Here is a 10,250-nt window from a genome sequence, read left to right on the forward strand (position 1 = left end):
TTTTCTTCCTAGCTTTTTTTCATAAGTGCAGGGTCCAACGTGGTTTTTTTTTTAAAAATTGAATATTAATCCTTAGGTTGTGACAGGAATTGGCCTTCTGGCTTGTCACTCAAGCCTCTTGTGAGTTGAGAGTGAATGGGCCAAAGTCATGCAGCTAGCTTTTATGCTTAAGGTGGAACTCAGTCTGCTAAACCAAACTAGTTCTCTTAAACTGGGTAGTAAACTGAGTTTACTGATTTAAAACTAAGAGCTTTTTGAATATTCTGTAGCCACCAAATGATCAGTATTGTATACCTAAACAAATGTCTTTACTATGGAAATAATTACGTCTTGCATTTGAGTACTTTATGTGCCATTTTTTCATTTATATTGTTTCCTTCAAATACTACTCACTCCTTTACTAAATTAAAAACTAAAATTTCTCAACTGAGTTAAATTGGCTTTTAAACATCAGATGTAAAAAAACACCTTTATTTCAGGCTTCACAATGACTTGGCCCAGTCCTTGGCAGTAATAGAAGATATATGTAGATTGACCTCTCCACTATTGGGGAAAATTCCTCAAACCCTTTAGTGAGTGGAGAACCATATCCTTAATGACGAGTTAAACGTTATTTACCTTACATAGAATACAAAATTCTATGTAATTTTGGGAGAATACAAAATTCTGCCCAGCCTCAACATAAAGACAATGGTATGGTACCTTGTTTACATTGTTGAGCACTTGAAGCAAATTCCAGTTGGATTATCCTTAACAGTGGAAACTGTTAATTCAGCATGCTTCAGCATTTTCCAGATTTCTCACTTCCTTGGTTTTTTTTGACAGTTTCCTAATATTAGCATGCTATATTCCTAAAATGTATTTATGTGGTTAGCAATTTAAGCAATAAGCTGCCTCTGAAAGAGAAGTTCTGGAACTTGCAATCAGGGTAGGTTCCTTTTATCCAATATTTGTCCATTACATTCAGATATATTCTCTAAATGTTATCTGGAATGCAGTGCATGGTCAGCATGATAAATTCAGAACATCTGGAAGGCATCAAGTGGATACATGTCTTGGGATCACTGCCATCTTTGGGAAGAGTTAAAAAGGCTTCCATGGGTAACAGATTCTGGATGAAAGGGAGAAAATTTTATTACCAATACTGTAGTCCACAAGATGCATAAATAACATTTTTCTGCCTCAGGCACTAAAATAAGTTGATTAACCTGAGATAATAGGACCTTTTGTCATGGAGACTCTGGAATAAACAAGAATTATGGAAACATGGCCATTTAGTGCAAACTCAACCAAGCCCATTTTTAAAATGGCAAATTTTCCATTCTAAGACTTGGTTGATTTTTGATTTGAGGAACATGAGTGAAGTGCTTTCTGTGTGCCCTTTTCTATATCACAGATCTGCCATCATTCACAAATTCCCACAAATCCTCAAAAAGGTATTATGAATTTAGGGCATTGTGGATAATTAGAAATGGCCTGTGTGTGTCCATCCAGAGGCTAAACAAATATAAACATGAGGTTCTAATCTACTAAGTCATCATGGAGAAGGTCTATATGGTCAGGGACGACATCAACTTGGTAGCACATAATCTGAAGCATAGCAAGATATGTATTCCTACTCTAGCATATACTCTCATTCTACTTACTTCACTACTGCCTTATGGTATTTTCAGAAAAGCATCTTAATACAAAACTCTTGTCAAGCGTTTACACCAAACTAGGGTTTATTTAATAATTTACCCAGTTACCACAGTTACCCAGTTTGTCCAAAATAAGCAAACCATTATTTACAAATCAATGGTTGAATTTATACAACACACTGCATTATATACTATGGTTCCTTAGGTTTGGGTTGTTGAATTGGTCAAACCAGCTCAAATGCCAAGGTACAGATTAGCTCTCTAAAGTGGAAACACTCATATCAATAGAAGTTTAAACTCTTTCAGTTCTACAGGTTCTGCCAAATACAGAGTTAATTGCATCCTTTGTGCTGTTTCTGCTGCCAGGAAAACTTCTGCATTGTAGAATTTGACTGTTGTGAGTGTCAAGGTACCCCTTGTTTAAATGTGCAGATCCCTTCTTACTGCTTGTTTTTTCACTGGCTGCTGTTCCAGCAATTGTAGACTAGTGACCAACAATCTGCTTCTTTAGCAGTGACTGGTATAATCCAGCTGGTCTGAAACCTCTTAAGAGAAACAAATAATTCTGTTACTTTGAGCTTCAGTCCACAAACATGTGATCCTTGTTAAATGAGAAGGTAGAATGTACCACAACAGCTGGGTAATGAGGTTAATCAGCCATTTAGGTTATTTTACCACCCGTATACCCACAATTAGCTAAATTGCAAAAAAAAATATGTTTATACCAAAAATACTGTTGCAAATTTAGAGAATGGGCTATTTTCATGCTAATAATCACAGGTCTAAAATCCATGCATGTATATGATGAAGAACAAGGAAGAGAAACTCTTTAAAACATTGAGCTTGCCATTTCTATTAATTTGTCTCTCTTCCCCTTCATTATTCCATTTTAGTTTTATCTACCAACAATTATTTTGGGTCATGGATATACTTTAACTTCCTTAAGGGTTGTCTGGAATGTGTGTCTTCAATTCTATAGGCCACCATTCTTGAGTCTGTCTCCAAGGAAAACTGCCTGGGGAAGGAAAAGGAACAAATAACAAGGTGTTTAGGTTAGATGAAGGGAGGGATCCTGAAAATAGACAGTTAAGAGTAGACCACATGTATCAAAGCAATGCTATAGCACCTGACAAGGCTGTCCTTAAAATAAAGATTATCTTTAATATATTCAAAAGAAAAAGCAAGAAGCTGAAGAAACATCTTCAAAAGAAAAAAAAAACAAGAAAGTCCAGTTGCCTCCTGAAAAAGCACCTTTGGGACATCCATGAACCTGAATGACTGAGAATCTCTACAGATTTAAAGATTATCTACTTTTGTTTGGGGTGATCTTGGGCCAATTACTTTCTCTCAGCCCTAATCAGTGTCAGGCTCTGCAATGAACAGGCTGAAAAACTAGCTCCTCTCATCGTATGATAGATGTATGGTTAACAGATTAACAGAGTTGGAAGGGACCTTGTAGGTCATCCAATCCAAACTCCCACCTAAACAGGAGACCCTACACAATATCTGACAGAGGGGAGTCCAGTCTCTTCTTGAAAGCTTCCAGTGAAGAAGCTCCCACAACTTCCAAAGGCAAGCTGTTCCATTGGTCAATTGCTCTCACTGTCAGAAAATTTCTCCTTATTTCCAGGTTGAATCTCTCCTTGGTCAGTTTCTATCCATTATTCCTTGTCTGGCCTTTAGGTGCTTTGGAAAATAGCTTGACCCCCCTCCTATCTATGGCAGCCCCTCAAATATTGGGACACTGCTATCATGTCTCCCCTAGTCCTCCTTTTTACTAGACTAGCCATGCCCAGTTCCTGCAACTGTACATCATATGTTTTAGCCTCCAGTCCCCTCATCATCTTGGTTGCTCTTCTCTGCACTCTTTCTAGAGTCTCAACATCTTTTTATAGTGTGGTGACCAAATCTGGATGCAGTATTCTAGGTTTGGTCTTACTAAGGCTTTATAGTACCTCACATGAACTTGATTGTATTCCTCTGTTAATTCAATTTAAGATTGCATTGGCTTTTTTCGCTGCTGCCACACATTGTTGGCTCATATTTAATTGGTTGTCCACTAAGACTCCAAGATCCCTTTCACAGTTACTGCTATTAAGCCTCATTTCACCCAAATGTGCGCTTTTGATTTTTCTTGCCTAAGTGTAAGACTACTTTTCTCTACATTGAATTTCATTTTGTTACCATAGATAGGGTCCAGCATTCAAGATCCATGTGGATCTTGAGCCTATCATCTAGGGCAGCAGTCCTCAACCTGTGGGTCACGACTCCTTTGGGGGTCGAACGACCCTTTCACAGGGGTCGCCTAAGACCATCGGAAAACACATATTTTCGAAAAAATATGGAAACATAAAATAATTTTATGGTTGGGGGTCACCACAACATGAGGAACTGTATTAAAGGGTCGCGGCATTAGGAAGTTTGAGACCCACTGATCTAGGGTGTTGGCTATTCCTGCCAGCTTAGCGTCATCCAAAAACAAGGTTAAAAGGTAACCTTGTCTAACACTAGAACTGTACAGTGCTTCAGGGCTGGTCTGTAAGGTATGGAGCACCTGCCATGAACCAAACAGGTGTGGAGGACAGCCACACAGTCCCAGGATAAGATGCAGCTGCCTTAAGGAATTGCCAACAGGTGTTATCCGAATACCCTCAAGCATTCTGAATAACCTTTTCCCCTTTGAAACTAGAATGCTGCACAGCTGTATTTGATATCCTGCCACTTTCTTCCAAATTAAGGTGTGCAGTAAACAAAACAAAGTTACAGCAATATAGAACAGTCAAAGAAGGCAAATAAAACACTATCCAGGATATGCAAGAACCCAAAAAGGTATTTTTAATAACATCTTAAATGTGAACAAAAGAGAACGGCTCAAAACAGGGGTACAGTGAATATAATGAAGGAAAAAAAACAACAAGGAATTTTGTTTGACATATGCCAGCACTGACGTAAATGGGGAAATGTTTGCCAAAAATTAGATTCTGAGTGAAATGGCTGGATGTTATAAGTGAAGTTTTTATTGAAGTTAATCTTATTTACTCGCCCCCCCCTCCAATTTTGTATTTCATTAGAAATGGCAGTGAAGTGGGAAGCTGGTTTGGGATTGAAAGATGTTCAGTAATAACTTTCAAAAGATTGAAAGGAAGGAATGAATGAATCAATGAATCACAGTATTGGAGCACAAATGTATCTGAGAATCTAAATGGGCTAAGATAAATATGCTTGCAGAGAATTTAGCAAAACACCAAAGGCTTTGCAAGTTTTAGAGTTAAAGCAGCCAAAGAAGCAAATACAATTCTTGGTTGTATAAACAGAGGCATACAATCAAAATCACATATAGTATTAGTACCACTTTATAAATCCTTAAGACCACATCTGAAAAACTGCATCCAGTTTTGGTCACCACATTACATGTTGAGATGTTGAGAGTTTGGAAAAAATGCAAAGAAGAGCAACTAAAACGATTAAAGGCCTGGAGACAAAAACATATTAACAGTTGCAGGGATTAGGTATGGCAAGTTTAGAGAAAAAAAGGGGTGACCTGATAGCTGTATTCCAGTATTTGAGGGGGCTATTACAAAGAAGAGGGGGGTCAACTTATTTTTCAAAGCACCAGAAGGCAAGACAAAAAAACAATGGGTGGAAATTAATCAAAGAGAGAAGCAACTTGGAATTAAGGAGAAACTTCCTAACCATGAGAACAATTATCCAGTGGAACAGCTTGCCTTCACAAGTTGTAGGTGATTCATCACTGGAGGTTTTTAAGAAAAGACTGGACAGCCATCTGTCTGAAATGGTATATGGTCTCCTGCTTGAGTAGTGGGTTGGACTAGAAGGCCTCCAAGATCCCTTTCAGCTCTATTCTGATTAAGATTACATTTTTATTCATTTTTTGCATTTATTTATTTATTTATTTATTTTATCAGACTTATTAGTCGCCCCCTCTCCCCACAGGGACTCGGGGCGACGTACACAAGCAACGGTCTACGGACTACAAAGGAGGAGGTAAAAATAAATAAATACAATAATCAGAGAAGTTAAAACCCCAATAAGAATAAAAGTTTAAAAGCTAACATTGACAATTAAAATTAACCAAGGGGTGGAACAGTTGTCGAGATTATGCCAGGCCGGCTAGCCGAAACAGGTGGGTCTTCAGTTTACTGCGGAAGGAGCGGAGATCGGTTGTTGTCCTGATGTCTGGGGGGAGGTCGTTCCAAAGGGTGGGACCCGCCACAGAGAAGGACCTACTCCTGGGCACCGCCCTCTGACAGTCTCTAGAGGACGGCACCCGGAGAAGGCCCTCTCTGTGTGAGCGAATGGGCCGCAGGGATGTATGGGGCAGGACACGATCCCGCAGATAACTAGGCCCTATGCCATGGAGTGCTTTAAAGATGGTGACTAACACCTTGAAGCGCACCCGGTAGGCCACAGGAAGCCAGTGCAGCTCGCGCAGGAGAGGTGTTATATGGGAGAACCTCGATCTCCCCATGATTACCCGCGCGGCTGCATTCTGGACCAACTGCAGTCTCCGGGTGCACCTCAAGGGGAGCCCCATGTAGAGAGCATTACAGTAGTCCAGGCGAGACGTCACCAGCGCGTGAGTGACTGTGCGCAGGGCCCCCCGGTCCAAAAGGGGACACAATTGGCGCACCAGGCGAACCTGGTGGAACGTCCCCCTCGCCACGGCTGCCACATGATCTTCTATAGTCAGCCGGGCATCAAGGAGGACGCCCAAATTGCGTGCCCGTTCCACCGGGGCTAATTGTTCATCCCCGATGGCCAGCGATGGAATGTGCTGGTTGTATCGGGGAGCCGGGAGCCACAGCCACTCTGTCTTGGAGGGGTTGAGCCTGAGCCTGTTGTCACCCATCCAGACCCGCACGGCTTCCAGACAACGGGACATCCCTTCGACGGCCTCGTTGGGGTGGTTTGGGGTGGAAATGTACAGCTGGGTATCATCAGCGTACAGGTGGTATCCCACCCCAAAACCACGGATGATCTCGCCCAGCGGTTTCATATATGTGTTGAACAGGAGAGGTGAGAGGATCGACCCCTGAGGGACCCCACAAGTGAGTGGCCTCGGGGTCGACCTCTGCTCCCCTGCCAACACACATTGCATAAAGAATGGATGTTAATTTTTCCAGAAGTTTCAAAGTTTTCCCCAATCTAAGTGTTGGAACCAAGTGAGGGCTTGCTAGGTTCCTCTCCCTCCAAATTTACTGCAACAATAACTATGTTGAAAAAAGTGAATTGGGTCAAAGCCACCACAAATTTCCATGGATGATGGGATACTTAATGGGATGTGTGTGTCTTCACTTCAAATCCTCTACCTTAATCACTATACGATGGTGGTTTTCATTGATGGTATCTTACAACTATGCCTCTGTAAAAAGTGATGATGAAGCCTATGGTCTGGGTAAATGATATACTTTGAACACACAGTATGATTCATATAGTTTGCAGATGCATGAATTCATATTTGCTATCAGAACAAATGCTAATTTGAGGAGCTTTTAGTTCTGAAGAATGGTATGGGGAAAAAAACCCTACCAGACAAATATGTAGACGTACACACACTCGCATGTCTTCCACTGCTAGTGCAATTAAACTGGAACACCACAAGATAGATTTTAAGGAAAAAGAAAAGCACAGCTTGGCCTCTTATGTAATTTGATCCCATGAGAACAGCCTCAGAAGCTAGACTGAATCTTCATTTTAGTACAGAAGAATAGATGAGATGTGAGAATAAACCTAGTTAGGAAAAGGTAACCATTTATTCAGCAGATAATTTAATGTTAGTATGAAAAATGATTTTAGTTCACATTAATAGTTTTACACATCTCAACGTATCCCCAAAGACATGTAAAATGCATATAGTGTAATAAACTAAAGTGCATTTTATGGAAAAACATACATATACAGTGGGGCAAAAAAGTATTTAGTCAGCCACCAATTGTGCAAGTTCTCCCACTTAAAAAGATGAGAGAGGCCTGTAATTGACATCATAGGTAGACTTCAACTATGAAAGACAAAATGTAAAAAAAAAAACCAAACAATCACATTGGCTGATTTGGAAAGAATTTATTTGCAAATTATGGTGGAAAATAAGTATTTGGTCAATATCAAAAGTTCCTCTCAATACTGTGTTATATATCCTTTGTTGGCAATGACAGAGGTCAAACATTTCCTGTAAGTCTTCACAAGGTTGGCACACACTGTTGCTGGTATGTTGGCAGATCTCCTCTAGAGCAGTGATGTTTTGGGGCTGTCGCTGGGCAACATGGACTTTCAACTCCCTCCAAAGGTTTTCTATGGGGTTGAGATCTGGAGACTGGCTAGGCCACTCCAGGACCTTGAAATGCTTCTTACGAAGCCACTCCTTTGTTGCCCGGGCGGTATGTTTGGGATCATTGTCATGTTGAAAGACCCAGCCACGTTTCATCTTCAATGCCCTTGCTGATGGAAGGAGGTTTGCACTCAAAATCTCATGATACATGGCCCCATTCATTCTGTCCTGTACATGGATCAGTCGTCCTGGTCCCTTTGCAGAGAAACAGCCCCAAAGCATGATGTTGCCACCCCCATGCTTCACAGTAGGTATGGTGTTCTTTGGATGCAACTCAGCATTCTCTCTCCTCCAAACATGACGAGTTGTGTTTCTACCAAACAGTTGTATTTTGGTTTCATCTGACCATATGACATTCTCCCAATCCTCTTCTGGATCATCCAAATGCTCTCTAGCAAACTTCAGACGGGCCCGGACATGTACTGGCTTAAGTAGGGGGACACGTCTGGCACTGCAAGATCTGAGTCCCTGGCGGCGTAGTGTGTTACTGATGGTAGCCTTTGTTACGTTGGTCCCAGTTTTTTGCAGGTCATTCACTAGGTCCCCCCATGTGGTCCTGGGATTTTTGCTCACCGTTCTTGTGATCATTTCGACCCCACGGGGTGAGATCTTGCATGGAGGCCCAGATCAAGGGAGATTATCAGTGGTCTTTTATGTGTTCCATTTTCTAATTATTGCTCCCACAGTTGATTTGTTCACACCAAGCTGCTTGCCTATTGCAGATTCAGTCTTCCCAGCCTGGTGCAGGTCTACAATTTTGTTTCTGGTGTCCTTCGACAGCTCTTTGGTCTTCACCATAGTGGAGTTTAGAGTATGACGGTTTGAGGTTGTGGACAGGTGTCTTTTATACTGATAACAAGTTCAAACAGGTGCCGTTGGTACAGGTAATGAGTGCAGGACAGAGGAGCCTCTTAAAGAAGAAGGTACAGGTCTGTGAGAGCCAGAAATCTTGCTTGTTTGTAGGTGACCAAATACTTATTTTCCACCATAATTTGCAAATAAATTCTTTCCAAATCAGCCAATGTGATTGTTTTGGGTTTTTTTTACATTTTGTCTCTCATAGTTGAGGTCTACCTATGATGCCAATTACAGGCCTCTCTCATCTTTTTAAGTGGGAGAACTTGCACAATTGGTGGCTGACTAAATACTTTTTTGCCCCACTGTATATTAGAAGAGCAAAATCCATTGATTTAAAAAAGGGTATGGAAATAATGGATGCAAAATATGCATATTGGATGGCTTTTAAAAAAAGAAGTGCAAGCTGACACATTTAGGGGAAAAAGTGAATTTATGCTACGAAATAAAAATCAGAAACTGGAAAAAGTTTCATTAACCCTCAACTATAGCTCCATGGTCCCATCTATCAACATTAACATTCAGCATTAATGCATAAGGAGCTAACCCTATTCTTAATTTTTATAATAATTGCATGCATCAATGCGATTAAATGGTTTTTGTAAAGTGCATCATTTGAAATATTAAAATGAACATTAGCTCCATTGATCAGTTGTAAATCTACGTAACCAAATTGCAGGGCAGATGCAAATATCTTTGAAAATAATTTTATTTGATTTCTCCCAATATATGAGGGAGATCATATGTTGATTGTATCGTGTGTGAGACTCTGATCATTCTCTCTTGATCTTGTTTATGTCTAATTGTTATTAATAGATTTTGAATAATGTTTTTATTATTGGTCTTATAGTATGCTGCTCAGAGCCATGCTTGTGAGATAGGCAGCCAGATGAATTTGAAAGTAAGAAGGAAAGAAGGAAGCAAAGAAAGATAATTTGTTGTATTTGCCTCAACCCTTAAAATGATGAAGATTTGACTTGATATTATGACCAAAGGGAGTCAGATACAGAGGTGGTATTCAGCCAGTTCGGACCAGTTTGGGTGAACTGGTAGCGGCAACCTGCAGGTGGGATGAGGCTGCCTTCCCATTCTGGTTCTATGCTGTCCTATTTAGCCACGTTTTCGAAGCTGTGTGCATGTGTGCAAGCCGTGCGTGTGAGCAAAACGCAGTCATGGAAGGCCACACACATGCACTGAAGGTGCACACGTGGGGCGAACCAGTGGTAGACTTCTGTGAAACACACCTCTGGTCAGATATTTACCTGAATGGTCCTTAAACTTTGTCATAGGCTTTCCTGGAAATACTGTAAGGCAGTCTGATGGGTTTGAGCCATCACTTCAATTTCCATAGTTCACTTATCAAAAGGTTTTGTGGTATCATTGTAGGTAATTTAAACCACTAACTTTCA

The sequence above is a fragment of the Natrix helvetica genome (genome assembly GCF_964273705.1).
Source record: "Natrix helvetica genome assembly, chromosome: 2".
NCBI classification, from domain to species: Eukaryota; Metazoa; Chordata; class Lepidosauria; order Squamata; family Natricidae; genus Natrix; species Natrix helvetica.